Raw genomic sequence first — 17,197 nt, 5'->3', positions numbered from 1 at the left:
ACTGTTATAGGCTAATGAAAGCATTTTTTTTTTTTTTTTGGTCAGCCGTGGGGCTTGAACTCTGGGCCTGGGCGCTGTCCCTCAGCTCTTCAGCTCAAGGCGAGTGCTCTACCACTTGAGCTACAGCGCCACTTCTGGTTTTTCTGGTGGTTATTGGAGATAGGAGTCTCACGGTCTCTCCTGCCTGGGCTAGCTTTGAACCGCGATCCTCAGATCTCAGCCTCCTGAGTAGCTAGGATTACAGGCGTGAGCCACCAGCGCCTGACGAAAGCATTTTTTAAAGAATCTAAATTTGTATCAACTCCCATTCTGTTTAGTATATTACAAAATTAATTATGACCAAAGTACCATTTTTTTTTCTTGTCAAATCTATTACTTAACTTGAAGTGTAAAGTTCAGGATTTATCATTCTGTAAGTCATAAGCATTACACATTCAAATACTTATTTCTTACAGTATTAAATAATAGTAAAAGCTTATTACTCCAAAAAGGTGACTTTTCCAGGAAAATTGTACATTCAAAAGATATATACTACAATCTTATCATTTCAAATATTTCATTTAAAAATGAGACAACGGGAAAATGAAAATAATTAGATTCTCTGGGCTGGGAAGGTGGCTCAGTGGTAGAGTGCTTGCCTTGCATGCCTGAGGCCCTGGGTTCGATTCCTCAGCACCACATAAGCAAAAAGAAAAAAAGCCGGAAGTGGCGCTGTGGCTCAAGTGGTAGAGTGCTAGCCTTGAGCTGAAGAGCTGAGGGACAGCGCCCAGGCCCGGAGTTCAGGCCCCACGACCGGACCCAAAAAAAAAAAGAAAATAATTAGATTCTCTACAATTCAGTTAAGCTCTGCTACTTACCAGCCAAGAAGAGAACAACACTCCCATTACACTAAGTGTCTAAACTCTATAAATAAGTCTCTACTCCCCAAACCCTAAGTTTACTTCTAAACTAACAGCTTAAAATATAGTCAGGTAGAATTTTTCCTTTTGATTACGTATAAGAGCTTTTTAAAAACATACATGTCGGGCTGGGAAGGTGGCTCAGTGGTAGAGCGCTTGCCTTGCATGCATGAGGCCCTGGGTTCAACTCCTCAGCACCATATAAGCAGAAAAAGCCAGAAGTGGCACTGGGTTCCATTCCTCAGCACCACATAAGCAAAATGAAAAAAGCTGGAAGTGGCACTGTGGCTCAAGTGGTAGAGAGCTAGCCTTGAGCTGAAGAGCTGAGGGACAGCGCCCAGGCCCCACGACCTAACCCCCCCCCCAAAAAAAAAAGAATCAGAATTTTAAATTGCAAAGTTAATTAGACTTCAAATTAAGACGAGAACCTTTGGCTGGGAGCAGAGAGGAAAATAAAAGGAAAGAATCACAGTGTTAATAGGAAAATAAGTACTTCTAAGGAAAGATCCCTAAATGACAAAGAACAAGACTTCCCATTAATTGGGAAATTAGGATTTATTCAATCATATGCTCTGAGCTAGCATTCTCTACAACTGTATTAGGGAATGGGTAAGAAGGGAAAAGGAAGTATTTTGGACCAATAATTTTATGTGTAGTAGAGCTACAGTCAAAGTAAAATGGAGCTGAAGTCAAAACCTAGGATCTAGGCTCAACCTCTGGCCCTGCCAAGTACAGACAGTGGAAAATAGAACAAGTCACTTAACATCTCTGACCCCCTTCTAGGTAAAAATAATAAAAAGGTAGCCTGGCCCCGGTGGCTCACACCTGTAATCCTAGCTACTCAGGAGGCTGAGATCAGAGGATCACGGTTCAAAGACAGCCTAGGCAAGAAAATCTGTGAGATTCTTATCTCCAATAAACCACTCAGAAAACCGGAAGTGGTGCAGCAAGTGGTAGAACGCTTGCCTTGAGCTGAAGAGCTGAGGGACAGCGCCCAGGCCCAGAGTTCAAGCCCTATGACGAAGGAAGGAGGGAGGGAGGGAGGGAGGGAGGGAGGGAGGGAAGGAAGGAAGGAAGGAAGGAAGGAAGGAAGGAAGGAAGGAAGGAAGGAAGGAAGGAAGGAAGGAAGGAAGGAAGGAAGGAAGGAAGGAAGTCATATTTACCCATGACTGCTGTGAAGACTTCAAATATGGGAAGGGTGTTTTGTAAACTAAAGCCCTAAATGAGTGTTCTTATCCAGCAGAATGTTAAGAAATTTATTTACAAACATATTTTCTTACCATCATTAAGTAAAAAACTCTTAAGATGAACCATCCTAAGTCTGAGACCATCTATACAATGGTTTGATAAAACACTCTAATACAAAAAACTATTGAGGCAGGGAGCTGGTGTCTCATACCTACTACAATCATAGCTACTCAGGAGGCTGAGATTTGAGGATCATGGTTCGAAGCCAGCCCAGGCAGGGAAGTTCATGAAAATCTTATCTCCAACTACACAGCAGAAAGTCAGAAATGCAGTTGTGGCTCAAGTGGTAGAGCTCTAGCCTTGAGCACAAAACCCAGGCACTGAGCTCAAGCTGCAAGACAGGAACAAAGAAAAAGGAAAAGGCAGTTAAAAGACAAAAGGAAAGGGCTGGGAATGTGGCTTAGTTGTAGAGTGCTTGCCTAGCATGCATGAAGCCCTCTGTTAGATTCTTCAGTTAACACATAAACAGAAAAAACCAGAAATGGGGCTGTGGCTCAAGTGGTAGAGTGCTAGCTTTGAGCAAAAGAAGCTCAGTGTCCAGGCTTGAGTCAAACCCCAGGACTTGGGTGGGGAGAAGTGGGGAAACAGGAAAATCCAAACAGACTGAATTTTACTCCTAAGGTAATTTAGGGAATTTTTGAAGGCCTCAGGTTTAAGATATACACTTAAGATTAATCAATTGAGTATTCTGAGAAAAGAGCATAAATGGGGAAAGGACTGAAATGAGACTAGCCATAAATTCCTGTGCTTATTATACCATTCTACTTTTGAATATGCTTGAAATTTCCCATAATAAAAAGCTTAAAATTTTTCAGAGGAAAATTTAACAAAATAAATTTAACAAAATTTGACAAAAATAGGGGGGCTGGGAAGATGGCTCAGTGGTAGAGCGCTTGCGTGAAGCCCTGGGTTCGATTCCTCAGCACCACACAAGCAGAAAAAAAAGCCGGAAGCTCAAGTGGTAGAACGCTAGCCTTGAGCTGAAGAGCTGAGGGACAGTGCCCAGGCCCAGAGTTCAGGCCCCACGACCAGACCCAAAAAAAAAAAAAATTGACAAAAATAAATTGATAGTCATAGCAAGCCAGGATATAATGTATTCTTTAACTTTGTTGAAGATTTAAAAATATTTGGAACTGGGCTGGGAAGGTGGCTCAGTGGTAGAGTGCTTACCTAGAATGCATGAAGCCCTGGGTTCGATTCCTCAGCACCAAATACACAAAAAAGGCTGGAAATGGTGTTGTGGCTCAATTGGTAGAGTGCTAGCCTTGAGCAAAAGCAGCTCAGGGACAGCGCCCAGGCCCTGAGTTCAAGCCCCAGGACTAGCAAAAAAAAAACATTGGAACTGCACATGCAATGAAAGTATACTTGCCCAGTACATGCAAGGCTCTGAGTTCAATCCTCAGTAACAGAAGGAAAAACAGAAAATATTTGCAGAAGGTTCCTTGTTCCTGGAATTAGGCTAATTACATCTCACAAACCTACTTAAGAGTCAGCCTACATTTATTTTAAAAGGTATTTCTTTTTTAAAAAATACAATAGATTTTGCCAAATTTATCATATTCTTAAATGATACTATATTTCCAAAATAATTCTGATAACGAGGCAGCAATTCATTTCCAAAGCCACTGATAAAAGTATTTAAGCCTGGCTGGGAATGTGGCTATGTGGTGCAGAATGCTTGCCTAGCATGCACAAAGCCCTGGGTTCAATTCCTCAATACCAATACACAAAAAAAGATGGAAGTGGTGCTGTGGGCTTAAATGGTAAAGTGCTAGCCTTGAGCAAAAGATGCCCAGCAACGGTGCCCAGGACTGGCCAAAAAAAAAAAAAAATCACTCTTTTTCTAGAATAACTAACCTTATTTTTTACTCAAGGCTACTGCTCTACCACTATGAGCCACTGTACCGCTTCTAGTTTTCTGGTGGTTGGTTGGAGATAAGAGCCCCACAGACTTTCCTGCCTAGGTTGGCTTTCAACTGTGATCCTCAAATATCAGTCTCCTGAGTAGCTACGATTACAGGCATGACCACCAGTGTCTGGCTTACTGGATTCTTAATAATGGATTTTAATATTAAGCCATCTATAAGAAGGTTATAAAGAATTTTTAATATTTTCTTGCAAGTTTGAAATGTTATACTCTTTTTTCCCAAGTTGTATGGTTCAAACCTACAGCCTCACACATGATTTTTTTTTTCTTGCTGGTTGTGGGGCTTGAACTCTGGGCCTGGACGCTGTCCCTCAGCTCTTCAGCTCAAGGCTCTACCACTTGAGCCACAGCGCCACTTCCGGCTTTTTCTGCTTATGTGGTGCTGAGGAATCGAACCCAAAGCCTCATGCATGCAAGGCAAGCACTCTACCACTGAGCCACCTTCCCAGCCCCTCACACATGATTTTTAAATTTTCAAATGAACATGTTCTAAATAGACATTTTAAAAATCTACTTCCCCAGGCCCTGAATGCAAGCCTTGATACTAGCACATATATACATACACACACAAACAAGCAATCAAGCAAAAGGAAAATGTTGGTGGTTTTGAGTCAAGGGCATAAGGGAATTTATCACTTTGTTCTTTGTAAACTTAAAAAATTTTAGTAAAGTTAAAAAATATTTACCTCCCATACTCTTTCTCAGGATGCCACTAGAGGATATTCTCCACCAAAATGAAGGAACAAACCAATAATGTGGAAAATAGTTTCTCCACAGCAGAAGAGAAGTAAAGAGAATTCCCAGGATAATGGTGAGGAACGAGTCCAGGATGACAGCTATATACCAGAGGCAGAGGGCAAGCAATTTAGGATGGAGCCAGTCAGAAGAGTCTGAGAGAGATTTTACAGAAGATAAAATTAATGGAACATTGGCCCTTATTGATGTCCTCAGAGACTTAGAAAACTAGAGTGTAAATAAATTATAAACACATTGAAAGCTAACAAAACTGAGCTAGGCACTGGTGGCTCACATCTGTAATCCAAGCTGTTTAGAAGGCTAAAATCTGAGAATCAAGGTTCAAAGCCAGCCCAAGCAGATAAATGGGAGACCTTTATCTCCAATTAACTAGGAAAAAGCTGGAAGTAGAGGTATGGCACAAGTTTTTAAGCAAGAGTGCAAGGCTAAGTTCACAAATCCCAGTATGTTAACTCTATTTTTATTTTATTTTTTTTTTGGGTCCCATCGTGGGGCCTGAACTCTGGGCCTGGGTGCTGTCCCTCAGCTCTTCAGCTCAAGGCTAGCGCTCTACCACTTGAGCCACAGCGCCACTTCCGGCTTTTTTCTTTTTGCTTATGTGGTGCTGAGGAATCGAACCCAGGGCCTTGAGCATGCAAAGCAAGCGCTCTACCACTGAGCCACCTTCCCAGCCCCCAGTATGTTAACTCTAGAATAAAAAGGACTGTGCAGAAAAGTAATTGTGGGATATCATACAACTAAATCCTATACCATTTATACATTATCAATGTAAAGTAATGGACAGAAATAAGGTTATAACATAAATCTGGTAGGGATAAGAAAGGTAAAGGTAAAAAGTGTGGTGAGTAGATTAAAAAAAATCCTTATTTTCCATAGTACAATATTAATAGGCAATTGTAATCATGAAAAATCAAGGATATATCAGTTACAAGAAACCGAAGTATGAAGTGGCTGAGAACTTCTGGGTTTTTGAAACCAATTTGTAATTTTTCACTATGTACATGTATAACTGATAAAACTTTAAATAGGAAAGCTGCTCTCGGCCAGGCACCAGTGGCTCATGCCTGTAATCTAGATACTCAGGAGGCTCAGATCTGAGAATCATGGCTCAAAGTCAGCTTGGACAGGAAAAGTCTGTGACTCTTATCTCCAATAAACCACTTAGAAAACCGGAAGTGGCACTGTGGCTCAAGTGGTAGAGCACTAGCCTTGAGCTAAAGAGCTGAGGGACAGTACCCAGGCCCAGAGTTCAAACCCACTACTAACCAAAAAAATAAAAAGTTGCTCCCACTATATTCAGTGAAGAAGCTAAAGGTCAAGAATAGTGCAAAAAGTATACATCTTTTGTGCAAGTGAATATGATGACAGGGGAAGACATATGAGCATTTGCTTCAAAAATGCATAAAAACTCTGGAAGTCAGCAAAAAATTAATATTAAATTTTAATTAAACTACCTGATAACTATTAAGAATAAGTAAAAGTGGTTGCTTCTAGCCGGGCGCTGGTGGCTCACACCTGTAATCCTAGCTACTCAGGAGGCTATCTGAGGATTGCGGTTCAAAGCCAGCCCGGGTAGGAGAGACCTTGAGACTCCTATCTCCAATAAACCACCAGAAAACCGGAAGTGGCGCTGTAGCTCAAGTGGTAGACCGCTCGCCTTGAGCTGAAGAGCTGAAGGACAGCGCCCAGGCCTAGAGTTCAAGCCCCACGACCAACAAAAAAAAAAAAGTGGTTGCTTCTGGTGTGGGGAATGAGGTGCTACAAGATGAAGTTAGGAAGAGAAGTTCATTCCCTACCCTTGGAACTTTTCAAATTTTGAGGCATGTAAATATACATACCACTAAACTAAAGATTTTCAATCAGTTTAACAAAAAGTTTTCTCCATTTATTCCAATCTCTCTGATCCCTTATTCAATCTGAGCACTGAGACTACTCACTTATTTTATTAGTACTATACATTATAGTGAAAGTAACTCTTGAGTTATCTTCTTAATGAAGTTGGGAAGTTATTCTCTCTTCTAAGTGTTTTAGATCCAGTTTCACAATCTTTATATCCACATACTTCACAATGCTATGTAAATACTAGGCTTTTCTGGGGTGATTTATTAGAATTCAAATGAATTATTTGAATTACAAAAGTAGGAGATATAATAGTATTTCCAATACTATATCTTTAAAAACACTGTATCTTTCAGAAACACTTAAAATTTTGTTTCATGTTGGGCATCAGTGGCTCACACTTATAATCCTAGCTACTCAGGAAGCTGGCATCCAAAGGATCATAGTCCAAAGCTAGACTAAGCAAAAAGAGTCAGCAGCAGGTCATCTCCAAAATAACTAGCAAAAAGGCAGAATGCCAGCCAAGCAAGCTTGAGGCCTTGAGTTTACTCAATCACCAGTACTGGGGTGAATTTTTAAAGTTTTTTTTTGTTTTGTTTTGTTTTTTGGTTGGTTGTGGGGCCTAAACTCTGGGCCTGTGCACTGTCCCGCAGCTCTTCAGCTTAAGGCTGGCGCTCTACCACTTGAGCCACAGCACCACTTCTGGCTTTTTCTGCTTATGTGGTGTTGAAGAATCAAACCCAGGGCCTCATGCACGCAAGGCAAGCACTCTACCACTGAGCCACCTTCCCAGCCCAGCCGCAGTATTATAAAATTGGTTTATGTTCATGATGTTATTTTATAGGGCAGCATAAAAAAAAAAAGCTGGACTGATGACTCAGGTGAATCAGTTACCTTCCAAAAAGTTTCAAGGATGAGAAGATTTCTTAAGAAAATATTGCTTGAGTTCTTTTTCCCTCAAGTACTCCAAATATGCTAAAGCATCATATATTACTGGATGGAGATCTACATCTAGAGAAATGGACAAGTTAAAACAGTAATTCCTATTTCTTTTGTTACAACATCTTGTGAAGTTTTAGGTAGGAAGCTTGAAGCTGGAAACAATGAGGGATTCCCAAGTGAGGCTATAGATTAATGGTAGAGTACATGCTTCATTAACATGCAGAATGCCATGGGTTCAAGCGGCAGCACTCACGCATGAACACACACACAAAAACAACAACAATAAACCTACCAGCAGAGCATTAATGTCTTGAATCTGTAATTCTAGCTACTTAGAAGGCTAAGATATGGATGATCAAACTTTTTTTTTTTTTTTTTGGTCGGTCATGGGCTTGGACTCTGTGTCTGGGCACTCAGCTCTTCAGCTCAAGGTGAGCACTCTACCGCTTGAGCCACAGTGCCACTTCCAGTTATCTAGTGGTTTATTGGAGATAACAGTCTCAGGGCCTTTCCTGGCCCAGGCTGGCTTTGAATCTCGATCCTCAGATCTCAGCCTCCTGAGTAGCTAAGATTACAGGCGTGAGCCACCGGCACCCGGCTGGATGATCAAACTTTGAAAGCAATCTTGGCAAAAAAGCTCAAAAGACTCCATCTCCAATTAACCAGCAAAAAGCTAAACTGACGGCGTAGCTCAAGTGGTAGAATGCCAGTCATAAGCAAGAAGGCCAAACACACATAGCTCTGAGTTCAAGCCATAATTCAGCACACACAAAAAACTACTCCCAAAACTTAGTTGATCAATGATGCATTCAGCCAGATGGTGGACTGGATATAGCTGAATTTTTCAACATAAATATCAAATAAACTCTATTCCCATATTAAGCAGAAATCTGGACTAGAAAGTTCCTTACTTTCCAAAACTAAATTATGACATTAGATTTTATGAGACAGAATGTAAAGAAAATTAAACAACTTGTCTATCAAGAGCCAAATATCACTAAATGCTGAAGCAGAAAATTTTTTTTTTTTTTTTTTTGGTCCAGTCGTGGGACCTGAACTCTGGGCCTGGGCACTGTCCCTCAGCTCTTCAGCTCAAGGCTAGTGCTCTACCACTTGAGCCACAGCACCACTTCTGGCTTTTTTCTTTTTGCTTATGTGGTGCTGAGGAATCGAACCCAGGGCCTTGAGCATGCAAGGCAAGTGCTCTACCACTGAGCCACCTTCCCAGCCCTGAAGCAGAAAATTTAATCAAACTATCCATCCTCTTCGTGCTAGTCAACTGATATTATTAGTAATAAACTTAAGTCCTTACCAAGTGTTAGCCCATCAGTGGTTCTCACCTGTAATCCTACTTAGAACATTAAGTCCTGGAAGAACTTAAGTCCTGGTTCAAAGCCAGCCTAGGCAGAAAAGTCCTCAATATTCCATCTCCGATTAGCAAAAAACTGGTTTGGAGGTATGGCTCAAATGGAAGAACACCAACTGAACAAGCAAGAAACCCTGAGTTGGGCTGGGAATGTGGCCTAGTGGTAGAGTGCTTACCTAGCACACATGAATCCCCGAGTTCAATTCCTCAGTACCATATACACAGAAAAAGCCGGATGTGGCACTGTGGCTCAAGTAGTGGAGTGCTAGCTTTAAGCAAAAGAAGCTCAGGGAAGTGCCCAGGCCCTGAGGATTGACCAAAAAAAAAAAAACAAAAAGTCAATTTTTAGGAACTTTATTAGTCTATTCTATCATAGCTATGTATTGACAAAAGACACTATACTTTTTGAAAAAGCTTCTGCATGTAAATAGCCAGGTATGTAATCCCTGCAGTCAGAAGACAAAGGCAGAATCATCTTGAGTTCATTCCAGCCTATGCTATATAGTAAGGCTGTGTCTCAAAAATAATAGTAATAGCAAGGTGCCAATGGCTCACACCTGTAATCTAGTTATTCAAGAGACTGAGATTTGAGGATCAAGGATTGAAGCTAGCCCAGGCAGGAAACTCTATGAGATTCTTATCTTCAAATTAGCCACAAAAAGCCAGGAGTGGAGTTGTGGTTCAAGTGGCAGAGCATTTTCGATTTGAGCAAAAAAAGGTTCAAACTCCAGGAGCAGCCCCAAAAAGAAAAAAGAAAAAAGAATTTTTTTAAAGCTATTTACTTACTTACTTACACCTAAGGGTTGTCCCTTAGCTTTTTCTGCTCCAGGCTAGCATTTGATTGTAACTACAACTCTACTTCCAGCTTTTTGGTGATTAATTAGAGCTAAGAGTTTCATGGAGGGGCTGGGAAGGTGGATCAGTGGTAGAGTGCTTGCCTTGCATGCATTAGGCCCTGGGTTCGATTCCTCAGCACCACATAAGCAGAAAAAGCCAGAAGTGGCACTATGGCTCAAGTGGTACAGCACTAGCCTGGAGCTAAAGAGCTGAGGGACAGTGCCCAAGCCCAGAGTTCGGGCCCCATGACCAACCAAAAAAATAAAACAACAGAGTCTCATGGATTTTCCTGCCTATGCTGGCTTTGAACTGAGATCCTCAGATCTCAAGTCTCCTTAGTAGTTTGGATTACAGGTGTGAGCCTAGTCCTGGCTACACATAGCTTTCCGAGCCTACTTTTCAAACTTAAAACTTTGTGAGTTCATTTATACAAGCTTACGCTATCTAGAATGACCACTTCATAATTAGTATATCCATTCAATTTCAATTCCCAATGTCATAGAACAGTAAATATTATTGTAGTTTCTTATGTTAAGGATCAGTATGGCTTGCACGGATAGTATGTGAGTATCAAATAGCATCACTGGAATGTGGGATCATATGGGGCACTAATCTTTGGTTATTACATCCCTTCCTGCTGAAGCCACTTTTCTTTTGCCTTCTTTAAATGTCCTGAAACTCGCTGGGCACCGGTGGCTCTCAGGAGGCTGAGATCTGAGGATTGCAGTTCAAAGCCAGCCCAGGCAGGAAAGTCTGTAAGATTTTTACCTCCAATAAACCACCAAAAAACCGGAAGTGGCACTGTGGCTCAAGAGGTAGAGCACTAGCCTTGAGTTGAAGAGCTGAGGGACAGCACTCAGGCCAAGTTCAAGCCCCAAAACAGAAAAAAAAAAAAATCTTAAAACTCAATGGTATAATAGTAGCTTGAATAAATAATAAATTGGTAAGAGAACTAAATCAGCCGGGCACCAGTGGCTCACGCCTATAATCCTAGCTACTCAGGAGGTTGAGATCTGAGGATCACAGCCTGGGCAGGAAAGTCCATAAGACTCATCTCCAATAAAACACTAGAAAACCAGAAGTGCCACTGTGGCTCAAGTGATAGAGCGCTTGTCTTGAGCTGAAGAGGGCAGGGACAGTGCCTAGGCCCAGAGTTCAAGCCCCGTGACTGACAAAAAAAAAAAAAAAAAAAGAGGGGCTGGGAAGGTGGCTCAGTGGTAAAGTGCTTGCCTTGCATGCCTGAGGCCCTGGATTCCATTCCTTAGCACCACAAAAGCAAAAAGAAAAAAGCCGGAAGTGGTGCTGTGGCTCAAGTGGTAGAGCTCTAGCCTTGAGCTGAAGAGCTAAGGGACAGCGCCCAGGCCCAGAGTTCAGGCCCCACGACTGGACCCAAAAAAAAAAAGAGAGAGAGAGAGAGAGAGAACTGAATCCTAAGAGTACACTGAACTGAGACTAATTGGCCAAACTTGTTAGAACTAAAGCCAACTCAGATGCACACCCTTTGTATAAGTGTAAAATCTTGGTAATACTATTTATCAAGTTACCCATCACTACTGCCTTCAAATAGACCTGAGACTGAAGTAAAGCCAGGAATACACACTAAAGTTCTGTAAAAATTAAAGAAACAAAAAGTTGCTAAGCAATAATCTGTTAAAGTGAAGATCAATAAAGACTATCTGAGGGCTGGGAATGTGGCTTAGTGGTAGAGTGCTTGCCAAGCATGCACTGAAGCCCTAGGTTTGATTCCTCAGTACCACATAAACAGAAAAGGCCTGAGGCTCAAGTGGTAGAGCAAAAGCCTTGAACTTAAAATAAGCTCAGGGACAGTGCCCAGGCCCTGTGTTTATGTCCCAGGAATGACCAAAAAAGATTATCTGAAAATGGAGACCACCACAAAAGTTATTAAGAGTTTGTTTTTCTTGTCGGTCGTGGGGCTTGAACTCTGGGCCTAGGCGCTGTCCCTCAGCTCTTCAGCTCAAGGCGAGCGCTCTACCACTTGAGCTACAGCGCCACTTCCGGTTTTCTGGTGGTTTTATTGGAGATAGGAATCTCATGGTCTCTCCTGCCCGGGCTGGCTTTGAACCGCGATCCTCAGATCTCAGCCTCCTGAGTAGCTAGGATTACAGGCGTGAGCCACCAGCGCCCGGCATTAAGAGTTTTTAAACAGCTGGGCACTGGTGGCTGATGCCTGTAACCCTAGCTACTCAGGAGGTTGAGATCTGAAGACTGAAGTTCAAGGCTAGCCAGTGCAGAAAAGTCTGTGAGACTCTTATTTCCAATTAATCAGCAAAAAAAAAGCCCTGAAGCTCTGGATCAAGTGTTACAGTGCCAGCCTTGAGCAAAAAAGCCAAGTGAGAGTTCAGGCACTAAGTTCAAGTCCCAATACCAGCATGCATGCGTGTGCGCACACACATGCATGCGTGCATAGGCACACACACACACACACTGACACACAGGTTGTTGTTTTGGTTTTTTGGTCAGTCTTGGGGGTCGGTCATGGGTCTGAACTCTGGAACTGGGCACTGTCTCTCAGCTCTTCAGTTCAAAAGGCTAGCGTTCTACCACATGAGCCACAGCACCAATTCTGCCTTTTTCTGCTTATTTGGTGCTGAGGAATCAAACCCGGGGCCTCAGCATGCAAGACAAGCACTCTACCACTGAGCCACCTTCCCAGCCCACAGGTTTATAATCAGCTAGTGAGTCGTACAATGTTTATCAAAATTTCTTCATAATCACACTTTTTCAGCATTTGAAAAGACACTTGATATATACCTTCCCAAATTATCTTTAGAAATGTGTTAATGACATGACTACTTGTTTTTCTGAATTACTAAAATAATTTCTGGGCATCAAGTTAAAATACTAAATTCCACAACCTTTATTTTTATTTACTTCTTTCCTCAACCAAGACAAGATAAAAACATTTTTTAACTAAAAAAAACATGATCTGGAAGTAGCTCAGTGGAAGAATGCCTGCTTGGCATGCATAAATCATGTTCAATCCTCAGCACTGAGAGGGGAAAAAAGCCTGGTATGGTGATGCACAGCTGCAATCCCAACACTGAGAAGGCTGAAGCAGGATTGCAAGTTCCAGACAGCTTGGGCAACAGAGCAAGACTTTTCCTCAAAATAAACAAAAACAAGCAAAAAAACAAAAATTACCTTGAGTTCTGTTAAACTAGTCTTAGTAACAGATTTTAAATTTTCCCCAGTCACTCATAGAAAAGGAGATACTGTAGTGCAAGATGTTACAGAGGGTTCTACACCTGAACCTGTTCACAGCACTTTAGAAAAGTCAGAAGGTAATTACCGTTCTCAATGTCACATTTCCAACTTTTCCTCTCATTTTAAAAACAATTTATTCTTATGTATGAGTTATTTCTATACTGTAGTGATGAAATGAATCTTACACAATCATAGTAAACACAAGAAGCTCCATACATTAATACCTTACCTCTGACTTTTCTTTATATGTCCAGCTGGCAAAGTTAGTTATTTTGGAGTTTACATCAGTGCTCCTGTTAGGCATTAAGTAGTATTTAGAAATAAAGAAATGGAGACAAAAGAAATTGGAAACGATTTGGTATTTTGTAACAAACAGGTACCTTATACTAAAAGTGGTTCTGCTATATTAAACAATGCTTTCCAAAAAGTGCATATCAAATGGAAAACAAAGAAATCCTCAACACAGACGTCCTGGGCATTCCCATAAGGAAGCAAGAAACAAAGTATTCCTCATCCCCTGGGGGAGAGAAAAACAGGTGTTTCTCAGTCTTTACTATGGGGTAGGGGAGGGAGATAAAGGAAACCAACTTCTCAGAGCAACTTCTGACACTTAAGTTCATGCACGTTATTAGGTTTATTCTCTGAATTGAGACATTTCTGAAGCACTGCTTAAGTAAAAATGGAATAAGGAAATCTTAGACTCGTCTCATTTCAATCTTAAACTTCAAAACCAAAACATAGGACGCTGAAGTATTTCTCCTATTGGGGCAGTTATATTCTTATATGCTTCTGCAATTCCGACCAGGCCCAAGAAGTTCTTGATTTTTAGACCTGATCTCATTGATGTCCACTTTCTCCAAATCCAAAAATTACGTTGACTAAGACCTGGGGAAGATCGCGATCTTTAGCCTCAACTCCTATCACCTTCCTATATGCTGCTCCCCAACAGCGGCCCTTAATTAGGGAGAGTAACCACAGGCGGTACACTTACTACGTCCCTCACAGAAAAGCTAAAACCCTGCGAGCAAGAATGGCCAAGGGGCAGCACGCCCGGCCCTGGCTCTCCACCACGATACAAAGACACAGTGAGAGCAACAGTAGCCGAGTCTCCGCGCCCCGCGCCGCGCTCCGCACGCGAGGAAGACTTTCCAAGCATCCACACCCAGCCCGCAACACTCCCTCTCCCTCCCACGTGGGCTTCTCCCTACCCGAGCACAGACCGCACGGGAAGGAACCAGACCCCGCCGGACTCCTCCGGGGTCTGGTGGGAACGAGGGGGCAGTCTCCCCGTCCCCCTCCGTCGTAGGGGCTCTAGGGTCTGAACCCCCCGGCTTCCTCCGAGGCCTGGAGGAAAGGAACCTCAAGGCCCCGGAGCTGCGGAGAAGGCAGAGCAGCCCGGTCCCCGGTCTGGACCGGATGAAGCCCGGGCCGCGTGCGGGCGGAGGCTAGGAGGCGGGCCCCGGCCGGCCGCGACCCCTCCCCTGCCTCAGCTTCTCCGCGTTCGGGGTTCCGGACTCTGGTGGGTCCCCGCCTCACCTCAGACTGGTGGCGTCCGAGGTCCGGCGGTCATCGAGCCCCCGAGTGGGAGGCGTGCTGGGCGGGAGGAGAAGCCGGTGGCTCCGGCTATGGCTGACAGGCGCGCACCAGGCCAGCCGGGCGCACGGGGAGGGGCGGGGACGGGGCGGGACTTCAGAAAGCCGGCTCGCCCCGCCCCCTCCCCGCCCCCCGCCTCCCACCTCAGCGGCGGAGCCTCATGAGGTGACCAGGGCCGGGGTTACTTCAGGCCGTTCACCTCCGACCCCGCTTTGGGCTGCTGCTCTGTCTGTGAGACTGTGGGAGGAGGCGGGCGCGGGCCAGCGGCAGCCAATGGGCGGGCGACGAGGGGCGGAGCGACGTGAGGCGATGCCGATGGTCCGAGCCCGGCTCTGCCATTCGGGGCCGAGAGGCGCTGGGGCGGGCGGGCTCTTGGCGGTCGCGGCTCCACTCTGGCCGGGGTGGGTGTGGGGCCCGTCCGCCGGCTCCCTCTCCTGGCGAAGAGCGGAGTGAAGGACATACTCCCAACTTGGCACCTCTCATCCGAGATAGAGGCGCCACAGAGAGTGCGGCAGACACGGGACCGCGTTTTTATTCCTTACACCTGGAGGAGGTGGGTATGGTCTCGATCAGTTAGCCCTCCTTCTCGCAGGCTAGTTGATCCCGGTCTTGCAACTCCATAACCAGACTTTGGGCTTTGCTGCTCAGTCCCAAGGCAGCCCACCCCAAAGGGGTTACAGGTGCTGGATCTTAAGAGGTTTGAGGAGAAGCGTTAGTAAATAGAGCAAATCTCCTGCCTGCCCCTAGCAGGGAAAGTAGCTGTCGGGGAGTTCTGACTTCTCAGAATGGGGATTGCCTTCTATCCTCCACTCCAGTTGCCGAGACTTTGAGGTAAAGCCAACCAATTTCTTTAGTTTTGTCAGTTACTTCATAGCAAGACTCAAAATTAATAGTAACTGGTAGAAGTCCAACCAATACAACCGTTGGGCTAGGGCACAATGGAAACTGGAGGAAACTGCCTTGAGAAGAATGAGGGGAGTTCTAGCATATTCTGGGAGGTTAATGAAGCATCTTGAGTACCTTCCCAATCCTTACACAGCTTGTGATGAAGACCATAAGAGGCACAGAATGACAATTTGACAAGAAGGTCTATGCCAGTGGCCATAGGGGAATAGAGGAAAAATACACATCCCAGGAGACAAGTTCCTAGGTGAAACCTAAGACAGATAGATCAAGAAAGAACAGTATCAGCCGTGCCTGTAATCCTAGCTACTCAGGAGGCTGAGATCTGAGGATCACAGGTCAAAGCCAGCCCAGGCAGGAAAGTCCATGAGACTCTTATCTCCAATAAACCACTAGAAAACTGGAAGTGATGCTGTGGCTCAAGTGGTAGAGCACTTGCCTTGAGCTGAAGAGCTCAGGGACAGAGCCCAGGCCCAGAGTGCAAGCCCCACTACCCACAAAAAGAAAGAAAGAATATTTAGGATCTCTCATACCTTTAGACGATGCCTTCTCTAAAAGCTTACACACATATTTTGAAGTAATAAGGATTGGAAACAAATTGAAAATTACATTTTATGGAACTGTGACCCGACCCATATTTTACTATAAACTGTGTCATTGGGATAAATGTCAGTTGACAAACATAAGAAGCTCAGAAACTTAAGAACAAGACTTTCTGGTTTAACAAGGTGTTTAACTTAACTGAAAAATAGGCTTGGAACAGGAAAGCTTGGCCTCTCCATGGTAGTTGTACTCTGAAGCTGCCATGAAGGTATGACTTAGGAAATAAATAAAAACCTAAAGTTGTCTCTTTTATTTTTTCCTTTGTGTTTTCTAGTTCCTATTAAATAGTAGGACCTTTTCTCCCAGGATTCTTTCTCAGTGGTGTTGCAGCTTTAGATGTACCACAAAACCAGAGAATTACCCTCAAAACCATCCCTAGAAACCAGCAAAGTGAGGGCACTGATGGCTCACAGCTATAATCCTACCAACTCAGGAGACTGAGATATAAGGATATAGGTTCAGAAACAGCCTAAACAGATATATCCCAGAGAGTCTTATCTCCAATTAACCAACAACAGCCAAAAGCCTTGAGGCAGGCACACACACACACACACACACACACACACACACACACACACACACACACACACACACACACACACACACACACCGTAGCCAAGGCAAGTCCTGATTAAAAAAAAAAAAACTACAAGGAAAAAAAACTTAAGATGACTTAGGATACATTACAGAGACCACTTACAGTAGATTCAACCATGTTCACCAAATGTTAATACACCTGGGCAGAGAACAGGCATTGTCATGCTGGGCCCTGGTGGCTCATTATTATAATCCTAGCTACTCGGGAGATTGAGATGTGAGGATTGTGGTCCAAAACCAGGTAGGGAAAGAAAGTCCCTGACACTCTTATCTCCAATTAACCACCAGAAAATCTGAAGTGATGCTGTGACTCAAAGTGGTAGAGTGTGAGCCTTCAGTGAAAGGGCTTGGGGACAGTGTCCAGGCCCTGAATTCAAGCCCTACAACATACATACATACATGCTTACCTACATACATATATGCATACACATGCATACATACATACATACATAGTTGTGTCTT

The 17,197-nt window shown here is 43.6% G+C and overlaps 1 protein-coding gene across 3 annotated transcripts in view; it reads right to left on the bottom strand.

Annotated features, from left to right (window-relative positions):
• Positions 1–17,197, bottom strand: part of Acaca (acetyl-CoA carboxylase alpha) — a 298,410-nt gene that overhangs the window by 235,858 nt on the left and 45,355 nt on the right. Inside the window, exon 1 of one of the 3 annotated variants that reach the window (XM_042690996.1) lies at positions 14,576–14,680. The exons of 1 other annotated variant lie outside the window; for it this stretch is intronic. The gene's annotated coding sequence lies outside the window, so the exon portion shown is untranslated. Of the gene's footprint in view, positions 1–14,575; positions 14,681–17,197 lie in introns of those variants that run through there. One more of the 3 variants, XM_042690985.1, reaches the window with a different exon arrangement.

This window comes from Dipodomys spectabilis, unplaced genomic scaffold, assembly GCF_019054845.1.
Source record: "Dipodomys spectabilis isolate Male_0828 unplaced genomic scaffold, ASM1905484v1 ptg000004l, whole genome shotgun sequence".
Taxonomy (NCBI): Eukaryota; Metazoa; Chordata; class Mammalia; order Rodentia; family Heteromyidae; genus Dipodomys; species Dipodomys spectabilis.
This window is presented reverse-complemented; position numbering and strand designations above follow the sequence as displayed.